At 39.7% G+C, this 14,131-nt stretch overlaps 1 long non-coding RNA gene across 1 annotated transcript in view; it reads left to right on the top strand.

Annotated features, from left to right (window-relative positions):
- The first annotated feature begins 8,336 nt into the window (after positions 1–8,336).
- LOC144583327 (uncharacterized) overlaps positions 8,337–14,131 on the top strand; it is a 31,517-nt gene continuing 25,722 nt past the window's right edge. The window contains exon 1 of the long non-coding RNA XR_013537064.1: positions 8,337–8,452. This is a non-coding gene — a long non-coding RNA (uncharacterized LOC144583327). The remainder of the gene's footprint in view (positions 8,453–14,131) is intronic.

Consider the following 14,131-nt stretch of genomic DNA (forward strand, 5'->3'; position numbering starts at 1 on the left):
ATTTTATTCACACCGTTTCCACTATTAATCCAAATGACATTACCTTTAGCTGGTTGCATTCTATTTATTTGTTTGTTTGTTTGTTTGTTTGCAGTATTTAAATCTGACCTGCTTTTCTGGATAGCTTTATCTTATGATCAAATGAACTGACTGTAGGCTACAGAATGGATGACTATTCATGGCTCCCTTTGCTTGGAAAAAGATGCAGTATAAAGAAATAAAAATAAAACAAGTCTGCTCATTCTCTATTTTAAAAAAAACAAATTTCAGTTGAATCATTAAACTGTCTCTAGTCCTTGGAGTAAATACAACCATATGATTTACCTGGCATTTTCCTTGTGTCTTTCAACAAATATCATTGGCATTGCTACAATGGTGATGTAGCACAAACTACCACTGCCATTTTTGGTGATATAAACAACAGTCTTGAATAAGCAGTAATGCATTTCTGCTCAGATAACCACATCAGGAATCTAGGGCACCAGTATTACTGGTGTGAAAAGAACCAGAACAATGGAATTTTATGATATAGGTTGCAGGAGCAAAGGCTGATGGAAGAGAATTTTATTAAAGATACAGAAACATGGATTAAAAGCTACAATTCTATACACCTTTACCAAGAATGACTCTCACTGAACTCCTGACTTGCTTCTAAGCACATATGCATAGAATTGCATTGTAAGTTAAGGATTAGTGGCAGTGCTGGAATATTTAACACCAAATAATGGAAGAGAAGATGCTGTAAGGTGCCTAATGGGTGGGACAGAATAGTTCCTTTAGCAGAGGTAGAGATCATATACAGGTCCTATACAGCCCCTGATTATATTCAGCAAGCCCTCAAACTCCTGGTCTCTCCTCCTACAAATACAGTGAAAAGAAGGATATTTTGGTAAGCCTCCTTCTAAACATGATGCACCCAAACTATAAACCTTCAAAAAAAATTACTTGGTTCCTACACTTCCAGAACTTGTCTAACAAAGTCGAAAAGCAGGAAGGGAGATAAACGGAGGCAGCAGTAATTTGTTCATACCTGTGTATTGTGGTGCTGGAAGAGGCTCTTAAGAGTCACCAGACTGCAAGGAGAACAAACCTATCAATTCTAAAAGAAATCAAACCTGGGTGCTCACTGGAAGGACAGATCCTGAAGCTGAGGCTCCAGTACTTTGGCCATCTCATGAGAAGAAAAGACTCCTTGGAAAAGAACGACCTTGATGTTGGGAAAGTGTGATGGCAAGAGGAGAAGGGGACGACAGAGGATGAGATGGTTGGACAGTGTCATCGAAGCAACCAACATGAATTTGACCCAACTCCGGGAGGCAGTGGAAGATAGGAGGGCCTGGCATGCTCTGGTCCATCAGGTCACAAGGAGTTGGGCACGACTAAACGACGATGACATGTTCCATTTTTCAGATGTGGAAAAGTTACTGAACTCAAACATTAATGCAAAATCACCACTACAACCACCAGCATCGATTGCACCCTTTTATAAACTATTGTCTTTGAAATAAATGGAACTGTTATCTCCATGCAACATCTTTAAAACCGTAGCTGAAGAAACAGAATGTATCATTTTCTGGCTATTTTTTTTCTTTTATACTACTTGTACAGTCTTCTTTCTGATGCAATAAATCACTGAACCTACATGAAACAGGACTAGCCTGTAGCTATTCCTTGTTTTCTAATAGTATTTCTCAGAGTTCTAATTAAAAAAGCAAACAACTTGTCTTAAAAAAAACCCTCTCCTCCAAATAAAACACTGAGCTTCTCTAAAATGAAATTAGCTTGTTCTAGACTGGACAAAACAGGGATCTGTAATTAATGGGGTTTTGTTTGTCTGTCCAAAACCATCACCTAAATCCAATGTGGCACTGATGCAACAACACTAAGACAATGGAACTTCTTTCACTTCCTCTCTCAGCTTGGCCTTTGCAGTTGCCTAAAAAACAGTTCTAGAGGGGGTCCCAGCAAGGGATTGTCCTCTGTCTGTATTTTGATCATCTTCATTATAATCAAAGAACTGCAGAGCTGGAAGAGACTATCAAGTCCAGCCCCTGTCAAAAAGGTACAGTGGGGAATGCAGCTCCCAATCTCTGGCTCCACAACCAGATGCTTAAACCACTGAGCTATCCAGTTCTTTTTGCAAATGAAACTCCAGTATTGGATGCTGTCCAATATCTTTTCATCTCCAAAGACGTTAAGCAACTCTACTCTCATGTAAGTTAAGAAAATATCTAGTATCTGGAAAATACTGTAAAGAAATAAACAAATAGTCAATCAGGCATTTTGCAAAACATACATATACTGTTCAGTGCTAACCTGCATATCATCTGCATATTGCTGACTTAATTGGCAATAGTACCAAATAATCACTAACGGAACATCTATGTGATAGAGAAGTAACATGTAACTAAGGATCTGTTGTGACAAGGGGCTGGACTCAGTGTTCCATATGGTCCTTTCAAGTTCTGCACTTCCAAGATAATGATGATTAAAACAACCTAGTGGTATAATTCCAATGGTGCAAAGTTTTTGCCATTTGTAGAAACCTATTTACATCCTTCCACAAGTATCCTGCTTGTGTAAAGCATTCCAGAAGCACTTACACAATACGATTCATTATTCTAGGTTTCCTTATGCTTGTTGTTTTGCTTACAGAATTGCAAAAGAATATGCCCCTCTTTTACTTTTCCTGCTAGAATTAGAATTGGCTACATCTTGGAGTCTCCTTTCACAGCTACTTAGTAGATTTATCCTAGTTAGAGGAAAGCAAGGAAGCATTGGTGGGAGTGGGAGAGGTGCCTAGCCCGGGCTGTCTAGACGATGATGTAGGGTCTAGTCAAGCCTCTGCCTATTCAAGCCCTGTTTCTGCTGAGTGGGTGACAATTGTACATCTCTCAGGTTCTGAATCTTTGGTGCAGACTTCTCCACACCATAAGAGAACATCAAAGAGAAAGTATATTTCTCCTGATCAACATCATTCCTCTCATCAAATGGTTGTACTATTGTCCCATTTGTCTTGGCATTGAGACAGATTGGCTCGTGAGGACCCTGTATATGTCAAGATTGAGTGAAAACAGGACTGTCATCGATGCTGAGAGGAATAAGAGGAGATCAATGACTATTCTGATCTCGAGGAACATCATACCCATGAGAAGCTGCGATACATTTATGTCCATTTTCATCTTCTTCCTCCCCGTCTCCACCTTGACATTGGCATCGAGTATACTATGAGGCATACCATACAATACCCAAGCCATCGAAACACCATGGTAAAAGTAAAGAAACCTGTCGGTGGTTGACATCTCAGGCAAAAGGTGATCTTCCCGCTCCAGTGGTCTCCCAAACTCACTCTAATTCGACAGCTGTGCAGCAATCGTCTAAGAGCACAGCACGCAAGCAGGGACATAAAAAACAATGTGCACCACCTTCACCATCTCTTTCTCTTCAAGATGATTCTTTTATTATGTCCGAATCTGACATGAAACAGGAGAATTTTTCAGAGACTTCAGAGGACTCTCCTATTGATGGTCGAACTCCTGAGTCTGACGCTGCGGATCTTCACCCATCTTCTCCTACTGAAGATTTTTCCTCATACACTCAAATAGTGTTGAGAATGGCCAAGTCCTTGCAGCTGGACATAGAACAGCCACCTCCACCTAAGCAGGACTTGGTGTTCAATGATATCAATCAGGAAAGGTCTCCTCCTCTCAGCTTTGTCTTTATCCCTGCACTGATGGACTACATCAAAGAATCTTGGTCCTTACCTACCAGATCCATGCAAGTTACTCGTAGAATAGAAAATCACTACCGTACACATTGTACTTACACAAATTTTCTGATCAAACATCCAACACCAAATTCTGTTATAGTACAATCTAACCTATTCAGATCAGGAGGAAAAGCCAAAGTTACCCCTACTAATCGAGAGGGAAAGAAACTAGACGTCTTGAGTCAGAGACTATACTCCTTGGGTCGGAGACTATACTCCTATACTGAGTATACTCAGTAAGACTATACTCTTACTGAGGGTATCCAATTATCAGGCGGCTATGGGAGCCTACCAGAGATAACTTTGGGTGAAAGTACTCCCCGCTCTGCACCCCGGAAGATACCAGAACTGCCCTTCTGAATGCTCACTCAGAAGCAGTCACAGTAGCGAAACACCAAAGATTAGCTGCTCACCATTCAGCTGATGTGCCTTCTAAGTCAATGACGTCTGCTATATCCTTGAGAAGGCATGCATGGTTACAATCATCAGGTATTACAGAAGATGCTAAAGCCCGCATTGAAGAACTTTCTTTTGATGCAGTGGGGTTATTTAATGAGAAGACAGACAAAACCATAGAGAATTTGCATAAAATCAAGAAAACAGCAGTCATATACAATTCAACAACAATCTAGATATCCTAAATACCAGTGGTGCAAGCAGTATAATTATCAACAATTTCAACAAACTTCCAATCAGTCTTACGAGCCATTCAAATCACAAGCACAAGGTACTGTAGATCTTCTTAGGCCTCTTCTTCTGCTCCTCCTCTCCGATCCCAATCAGCTACCCAGCGAAGACAATCTTACTGTCCACCTGCAAAGAAGGGAAAGCATTATCTTTGACTCCTTTACAAAAAGCCTACCCACCCTCACTCAGCAACCAAGATTGGCTCAATTTCTAAACAATTGGTCCTTTATTATCAACGACACCTGGGTACGAAATATTATTCAATTCGGTTATCTCCTAGAATTCATAGAACCACCACCATTTGGCCACGTCAAATTCACTTCGTACAATCCCGCTTTAGAAGAAGAAATATCATCTCTGCTCAAGAAACAGGCAATTCAACAAGTTCCACTTCAAGAAATCCCAAACGGGTTTTACTCCCATTACTTAGCAGTTCCAAAGAAGGACGGAGGAATCAGACCTATCCTAGATCTACGGACACTAAACACTTTCCTACATCCACGGCACTTCCATATGATTACCCTAGAATCCATCGTTCACCTGTTACATCAAAGGAATTGGTTCGTCGTTATAGATCTAAAGGACGCTTACTTTCACGTTTCCATTCATCAACGTTATCAAAAATACCTCCGTTTCTTTTTCATTGATACTGCTTATCAATTTTGCACCCTACCCTTCAGCCTCTCCACTGCACCCCAAACATTTACAGAGTGCATGGCGCCAGTGGCAGCATACCTTCATCTAAACAACATCAAAGTCTTTCCTTACATAGACGATTGGTTGGTCATCTCTGAATCCCATCAGAAAACTATTCAAGACACCGAATTTGTCCCTCAAACCTTGAAAATTCTAGAGCTGAAAGTAAATGTGACAAAATCTCATCTTTCGCATCCCAGATAGTAGACTATATCGGCGCCCGCATAGACTCCATCAATGCTCGCATCTTTCTACCGCCAGAGAGGATTCGAAAGTTAGGTCATGCAATTCGGCATTTTCATCCTTCAGCCAGAGTCACTGTTCACCTTACCCAGCATCTTCTATGACTGATGGCATCAACAACATCTGCCCTCCCTTATGTGAGGCTCAAGATGCGATCTCTACAAGCCTGGTATTTGGCGAAATGCAACCCTCTAATGGACAAACCTTCGAAGCGCCTTTCTGTCACAACAGAACTGGCAAAATAACTGAAATGGTGGACATTCAAGCCTCATCTTCTCATAGGATGCCCGTTTTGCCCATTGCAACTCACGGTTCAGGTGACGACAGATGGTAGCCCTACAGGATGGGGAGCTCATTGCGGTCCTCACAAGATACATGCTTTGTGGTCCAATCGGGAGAAATGGCTACATAAAAATCATCTGGAAATGTGGGCAGTCATCAAAGCCTTTCGGGTTTTCTGTCCTCTGATTCGGGGTTGTGGGGTTTAGGTTGTCACGGACAACACCATGACCATGTACTACGTAAAAAAACAAGGAGGCATGTTCTCAATGTCACTCCTCTACCTTGCGATCCACCTGTGGGAGTGGTGCTATGATCGGCACATATTTCCCATAGCCATACATGTATCAACAGAAAACGAGGTAGCAAACACTTTGAATTGTCTTACCATCCAGATGCACAAATGGGAACTAGACACTCACACATTCCTGATGATCTGTGAAAAGTTGGGACGTCTGATGATAGACATGTTTGCTACTCCACACAACACCAAATGCAGCAAGTTCTGCTCCAGAGCAGGCAGGGGAGAAGCATCTTTGGGGCATGCTTTCATGGTACAGTGGACAACCCATCTCCTCTACCTATTTCCCCTGATTATGCTTATTCAAAGGACATTGGTAAAAATTCATCAAACAAAAGCCAACATTGTCTTCATAGCACCATGGTGGCCTCAACAGCCATGGTTTACAACACTCAAGATGATGGCAAACAATTTCCTCAAACTACCACCACTGCTGCATCTGCTTACACAGAATGCAGGCAAAATTTACCACCCGGATTTGGACTCCCTACATCTGACAGCATGGAGAATTCTTTCATGATTAGGGAAGTCCTAGACAAAGCCAGGAAACCATCTACCAAGCTTCTGTATTCTTACAAATGGAAAAATTTTGTACACTTTGCTCAATCAAGGAACCTTCAGCCACTGCCAGTATCCCTGGATACTCTCCTCATGTACCTACGATATTTGTTTGATCAAGGTTTAGTTTTCTCTGCGTTAAAAGTCTATATCTCAGCAATTGTATCCTACCAGCCCCTTGGCTCGGAACCATCACATTTGTTCTCGTATACGAATACCCCCATCTCTAGTTCCACGACATCCAATGGAGCTGACTTCCAAGTAAGTGCACAGACTACAGCAGCCTTAGTAACCCAGACAAATTATTTCACTAGTTAGCTCAGGGAGAAATAAGAATTGGCAAGAGAAGGTAGAATGGATTCCTTCAATGTCAAAGAAGAATCTTTTGCAGTTATTAATGTGTTGAAAGGTACATGACGACATTGGCTCCAACAGCGTATGGAAAGGAATGAAGGAAACAATATTTTACATGGTGTTAATGCTGACTGCCACTTTTGTCAGATGAAAACTGTATGTAAATAAAGTGACCACTCTGAACAGTATGGAAGTTGACAGTTGCTTTTCAACAACCATTTAATAACTTGCAAAGTCAGATCAACGTTTCATGTCTTTTGGCTTCTGGCACCAGCTCCCAACTGTCGAGCTTTGTTTGTTGTTCCAGCCAGACTACAACAATTCTGTTGAGAAGGACTCCAGCTGAATCATGGTCAACAGAAAGGAAACTGGTAAGTTCGGAATCATACCCATGTGATCACATTGATCCTTAAGTGGCTACAGCCATTTCTCGTCCATGGACAGGCAAGGAAGGGAATCCATGTTTCTGGAATCTAAAGCCAATCAATGCTGTTCCCAAGACAAACTCCTGAAATAGAAAAGCTCATAATTGGTTCAACAAAGTCAGGCTAAATGTTTACATGGCAGACACTTGCCACTATCAAACTGAAACAAAACTAAGGTTGGAAAACATAGAATCAGTAAATATTTACATATAATATGAAATATTCAAGAAGAGCTTGCATTAGTGCCTGGAACAATTTGTAGGAGAGCACTATGATTCGCTGTGGTGGGTGGTTTTTCTGAAGCCTGACATGAGATGTCAAATAAAGCACACACATTTAAGCTTTGAAAGCTTCTGAAAGTTAGACGGCGGAAGCAATATTCTGCTAACATTTATGGAGATGGAAATGCACAATTCAAATTAATGCAACAATATTTGTATGGATCAGAAGGGAAAGACATTTAATAGACATCAGTTTTTCAGAAGCCCTTGTTAATATGAAGAAAATGTTCTGAAAATTAAAGAAGAGAAAGAAGACTAGTACATACAGTATTTGTTTTTAGCTCTTGGCTTTGGTTTTATCCTGCTAGGACTGCTTACCGTTTAGAGATGCATATCTTACGTCTACACCACAGAATATAAATATTACTTTACTTGAAATACAGAAAGGGTTGCCAAGATAAAGCACAGAGATTGCATTCTTTCCATAACAGATCCGTAGCTGCCAAGGAGGATGTATGCATGGCTTCTCCTGTGCTACCTTCTTGGTTCCAATGTTCAGCCTTACTTCCTACAAGGCAAACCCCTTACTTAAGTTTCCCCAAAGCAGCCAGAAAAGGAAGGGTAGGTGGGTTTGGAATGAGTGCAGAAGAAATATTAATGCCATTTTCTTTACTGGCTTCAAATCTAATAAAAAGATAAGTTTGGAGAGAGAAGCAATATAGCCAAACATTTTCCTTCCCCTTTCCCCAGGATAATTTAAGCTTCAGAGATGGACCTTACACTGGAGTTGTCACCCAAAGCTATGAGAATGAACTCACAAATATAAAGCTGCCAGATTAGCAGAAGCCCGTTCATTGATATTTGGGGGCCAAACTCCAAGACTTGGAGAATGGACCTCCAAACCTGAGAGCTGGCAACTGTAAGTACAGTCTACTTTTTGCCCTGCATATTTTTACTCCAGCTGGTGGAAACTAGAGGCCACCATACTTCCACTTGATAAATCAGGCATGCATTGAAGTATGTAAATCAAGGAGGAGAAATCTCAGAATGTCACTGCTTTTCCCCCCACCCTTATTTCTTGAAGCATGGTGCTCTTTGACCCTATAGTACTTTGAAAGCCTTCCTCAGGGGAATACTACCAAACTAAACATGCCCAGGAAGGTAAAAAAAAAAGATAATCCCTAGTATTGTGAAATGTTTCCTCTTTGATTTATACAAAACCTCTGAAAGGCAAAAGATTCTTTATCTCTGCTCTTTGGGGACCTGTATTTCATGTGTATGTATTTTGATTGCTAATAAATGGACAGATGACTATAAATAATTTCAACATGGAGAAGCCGTAACTGATTGTTAAGAGTAACTGCCCTCCTAATTTAGGCAAAGCTTACTGGCTAATGCATTTTATGAATCTTCTGAAGTGCCTGCTGTAAACCTTGCCCTTTCTTCTCCAGTGAAGATTCTCGACACTGTTTTTGCCGCATTATTTAAATCAAAGTCTATGAAGAGCAAAGCTTGGAAACATTCCTTTCTTTGGACTACAAGTGCATATACCCCTGGACAGCAAGGCCACCAGGGATTCAAACAAAAATAAATTTAATCAAGAAATAAATTTTCCAAGTTTTGATGAAGACTTGGTCATCACAACCAAATAGAAAAGGGAAAGAAGGGCTTGCAAAATTATTGTTTTCATTATCGTTTTAAATATATTTTGTCAAAGCAATTCACTAGGTACTGTACACAAAACTAAATGCTGAGGAACACATTGTGTGTGTGTGTTGGATTTTGGCTTTCCTTGGCTCAAGGATGTTGTTAAATCAACAAAGCTCTCACACAGTTCCCTTGTACATATATCAGTGTGCCATATACTGTATGGGAAAACTTTCCATTGATTAGACCCTACTCTCATAAGCCAATTCAATTAATGTGTAGCATTTTTATGGCTCTCAGAGGTAATGAAGTTCTACAGTCATAAATCTTCTATACTCGTGCCAGTGCCCTGAATGATGGAGACAGGTCAGTATTTACTTCTTTTCTTTTTCCAGGCTACCAATATAAAAGCATTTGCAAGCTTTGAAAGCATGGGTCATGTACTCTGATTGATAAGCCTGAGTACTATTCCCAGTTGCATCTTATTCAACACTGTGCAAGTTCCTGCATTTTGAATTGGCAGGCTTAAATAAAAAACTCATATTTATATATTAAAAAGAACTAACCATAATAATGTTGTTTTACTGGCTCTAAGCCCCTGGCTTTCATCCTATTATACACTCTGCATTAGAAATTTCCAGAATCCCTGAAGCAGAACATAGCATCCAGTTTGATGCATCAGAGGGCATTACAGGAAAAAAGTATATTTTTCAGATTCTTCAGATCTTTCACTCTATGAATAAAAACACAAAAAGTTTTCTTGCAGTGTGGTATTGTGCTGATTATTTATTAACATATTTTATACTGATTTCCCAAAAGCTCATATCACTATACAGTACTGTCCGCACTAAACAAAACAAAAATATTTTTATCCCTCACGCACTGCAAAGATGTCTATTAATCCCATAGAGCCATATTTTGTTGCAGAAGCTTCATGGAGCTATACCTACAATGCAGGCATTCCACAACAATGGCTAAAATCCTGTTGCTTTAGTGTCATAAATTGCATTAGCATAGGCCCACTGAATCAATGGGGATTTTGTGAATCAGCTCCTTCATAAATTCCCCACTGCAGGGCTCTTTTCAACTGCTGACACTTTACTGCCTGACAAAGATTAGCCAATGGCACCCTCCACTCCAAATCATGTAAGCTATTTCATCTTTCCCCATCTCCGGTCCAAAAGAAATACAGTAATAACTAATTAAATAGCAATCATATGTTCTGCATAACACCTAAAATTTGCTTCCTGGGGCAGCCTCTTCACTCTGTCTTATGATAAAGTGGCACTGCCCTCTGGCTTTATACTCAGAACTGATTACATTCTTGTTGTGCCAGAGCTACTGTTTGACTTTAAATCTCTTCCACCCCTTTCCCCCTTTTCCCTCCCTCCCTCTGTGTAACTCCCTGAGGCTGTCTTTTTAAATATTTATATATTACATTTTGCTTCCTGTTGGTTGGCTTCTCCTCCTCCTTCCCCTCCTTCCCTTGTTCAGAAAAAACAAAAAAGAGCTCCCAGACCCAACCTGCAAATTCTCTCAGCAATTCTGCTGGCTTACCCTAGTTGTGTACACAGTTCAGTTCATCTGTGGGTCTATACTTATCTGGAACAGCCATAGCTGCTCAAGATGTCAAAGCACCAAGAGAAAGCAGTGGTTGGGGGAGGGAGGGGCTGCTAGCTTGGAATTCTTCTACAAAAGAGTGGGAGGAAAGGCTGACAGTGGGGGCTTGACTAAGCAAGCTATAGTATAGTATAGTATAGTATAGAAAATGAGAACCTCCTAACATTCCAGTTTCTGAAAGGTATTCCTGATTGGCTTCTGTCAACAGCCCATGTTACCCTATTCAATAACATTTCCTGGGTAATTTGACAGACAAATAGGAGTTGCAACTAAACATTTTGAAAGTCATGTGTTCTGTTTCCCACCACTGCTTTCAAAATGTAGTGTCAGGGAGGTTTATTATACTAAATTGCATTCAGAAAGAAGGTAAATGTTTTCCTGCCAGAAAAGGAATTATTACAAACAAATAAATTGTTTTTGGCTAGTAAAGAAGTTGCCCACTACTGCTCCAGTGCCTGCTTTGCAAACCACCTCAACAGATACGTTTCACTACCATGCTCCTCAGTCAAGACTAAATGCTGTTTCATTTCAGCTTCTTCTGTTTACCCTCTTCTCAGTCTTCTCATATACTACTCCTTGAAAATACTGTACAAGTATTCCTATTAAGTTTCAGTACTTTTTAAAAATCGACTTTGATTTGTAATTACAATCTAGATTGAGCAAAAAGCTAAATTAACAAAGCTTGGTTATCTGGTTTATTAATGTTTTCTCTCCTTCATAGGTGTACACCTGTGATATTGTGTTTAATGGCTACAGTTTTATTCCAAATGCACTTCTATTCTTGCCTTTGCTCCTCAAAACTTTCAGTTTTCATAAAATCTCTGTTTTACATCCCTGAATGTCTTTAATCACTGAGAGAATAAAATGGGAAGGAATTTCTTTTTTAAAAAATGGCTGACTTTACACACAACATTGGAACAATCCATGCATAAAATGAAAGTTGTGGTTCAGGTCATGTGTTTTTTTCAGCTGAAATCATGTTAACATAATTTGAATGCTCCCCCCCCCAAAAAAATAGCAGCAATATTTTTGAGCATGTAAAGGCAGAAGTGAAAAAATCTTGCTATTCTATGCAGCTTTCATCTGGTACTAATGCTGACTTTATATAACTTATGACCAAATTAAAACATGGTTCTTCAGAAAAATATTTGTGATTTCAAAGGTTCTTAGCTTGAATGGACTTTGGAATTTTTTGTACATGGAAAGGTTTGAATTCTTTTAAGTGGCTTTCATTGTATTCTGACAAGGTCTCATGAAAACAAGCAGTATATAAATATTTCAAATAAATAAATATCAGAATTGACACAAGTTGCCTAAAAATCATACCCTCTGCCTTTTGAAGCTCTCCCACCAAGTGGAAAGACTGGATGTAGATACTGAGTAATCAGTGAAAGGCAATCTATGCATGCTTAACTCGATTTTAATTTCAGTGGATTAGCTATTTCAGCATAGTGTAGTAAAAAGAATGAGTCTTGCAGCAATTTCACAATTAAGCAATGAAATCAAAAGCCTATAAAATGTAAAAACAGCAGAAGGTATGCGGAGACCAAAGATATGGAGAATATTATAAAACCGAGGTGGGCAACTACACTGTCAAAAAAGAATTTCCTAGTGACAGGAGTGAAAGTGACATAACAGAACTTGTCAATTACAACTTCAAGCTAAGGTTGCTCCAGGACATCAGTAGCATTCATTCTGGCTGGTCAAACCTCCATCACACCACTGTATAACCGTGGGTGGCAGGTCTATATTTGGTAACTATCCTTGGCCCTACCCCAAATATTCCCAGCCAGTACAAACAAACCATTTGACAGAGACATAAACCTGGTATGGCATTCCTCTAGATGCCAACTTTGTTCCTATAACCTATAGTGGAACTACAGAGCCTAATAACCTCAGGGCTTCTTTCACCTATATATGCTCCAGTGTGACATTTCTTCATCTTTATACTGCTTACAAAGATGAGAAATACATCAGTATCTGTTCAAGTGAAAACAGAACAATAACATAACACAATGTGTCAATATTCAGGAGTCATTGGAAGAACGTTTCAGTATCCCATGATTCCTTGCCAATGTGTCAACAGAGGGCTGTCTCTCAAATGCATGCCACAATTATAGATTTCTTGCACTGGAAAAATCCATTCCAACGTAACTATTCTATGATTAGTTAATTAGTCACATGATTCTCTGGGCTCTACCCAGTATTGCAAAAATATCTTTTACCATGGAAGATTTGTCTTCCAGTAGGAACAAAGCCAATGACAGAAGATATAGGCAATAGGAGGACCGGTTATAATGCCCATTCGTCTTGAACACCATCTATCTTTACATTGTCATTTCCCTTTGATTGCATCATGTCTGCCTCTAGCTTAGATAATGTCTTTCTATTTGCTCTATAAATCTCCCAGCAAATTCCTTAGTGCTAAACAGATATCAATCAGTAAAAACACTCCCCCCATCTTCACTATTTATGAGACATAGCTGTCTTTTCATCAGTTTGTGCAGATAACTATAGAATTTATGGGCAGCTCATAAAACAGGGAAGCATATTCACTCTGAAACATAATAATGGGAAAAAACAAGTTTCAAATTAATGAAGTACTCCTTGTGTGGTCCCAGACAAGCAACTCTGTTTCTGAGGATCATACTAGTAGATTCACTTAGGATTTCTTTAGAATACTGTAGTTGATTCCTCAAATGGTGAAAGACATCAGTTTGTCATAGTATGGGATTCCCTACCCCTCCCATTTACACATCGTTTACTTAGCACATTTTCTTTAAAAATTGGTTACCAGATAGTAAACAGGGGCTTAATTTGCAAGACTGTTGTGGTATATTCCCTAATGCAGTGAGAATCCCAATGTTTCCCCTGAATGAAACCAACTTCCTGGTAACTAAGGTATGTTCGTTTTGCTTCTCAGCATCTAGTTTGATCCAGCAACTCAATCTTGACTGCCAAGAAGGTTATGACTTCTAACGGGCACCACCTTTCCAGGATCTTACCCAGCCCCATCAGGAGATGCCAGGGATTCAACATGGGTCCCGCTGCATGCAAAGTATGTACTCTACCAGTTGGACATGACCTTTATACAGTATTTGACACTTGGTCTACAGTTCAATGTCAGAACTGCTGTTGTGTCCATACGACACTTCCAGGAAACAATTTTTTTTAAGCAGTCATATATATATTACTAAGAACCAAATTCCATTGTGTTCAGTAGGGGCTTATTCTCTCAAAAATGTGGGGTTGGACTGGATTTTCGTATGTTTTGCCTTTCTCTCATAAACTACAACCAAAGATGGCTTACATTATACATATGAAAACATAA

This window comes from Pogona vitticeps, chromosome 5 (assembly GCF_051106095.1).
Source record: "Pogona vitticeps strain Pit_001003342236 chromosome 5, PviZW2.1, whole genome shotgun sequence".
In the NCBI taxonomy this organism is placed as follows: Eukaryota; Metazoa; Chordata; class Lepidosauria; order Squamata; family Agamidae; genus Pogona; species Pogona vitticeps.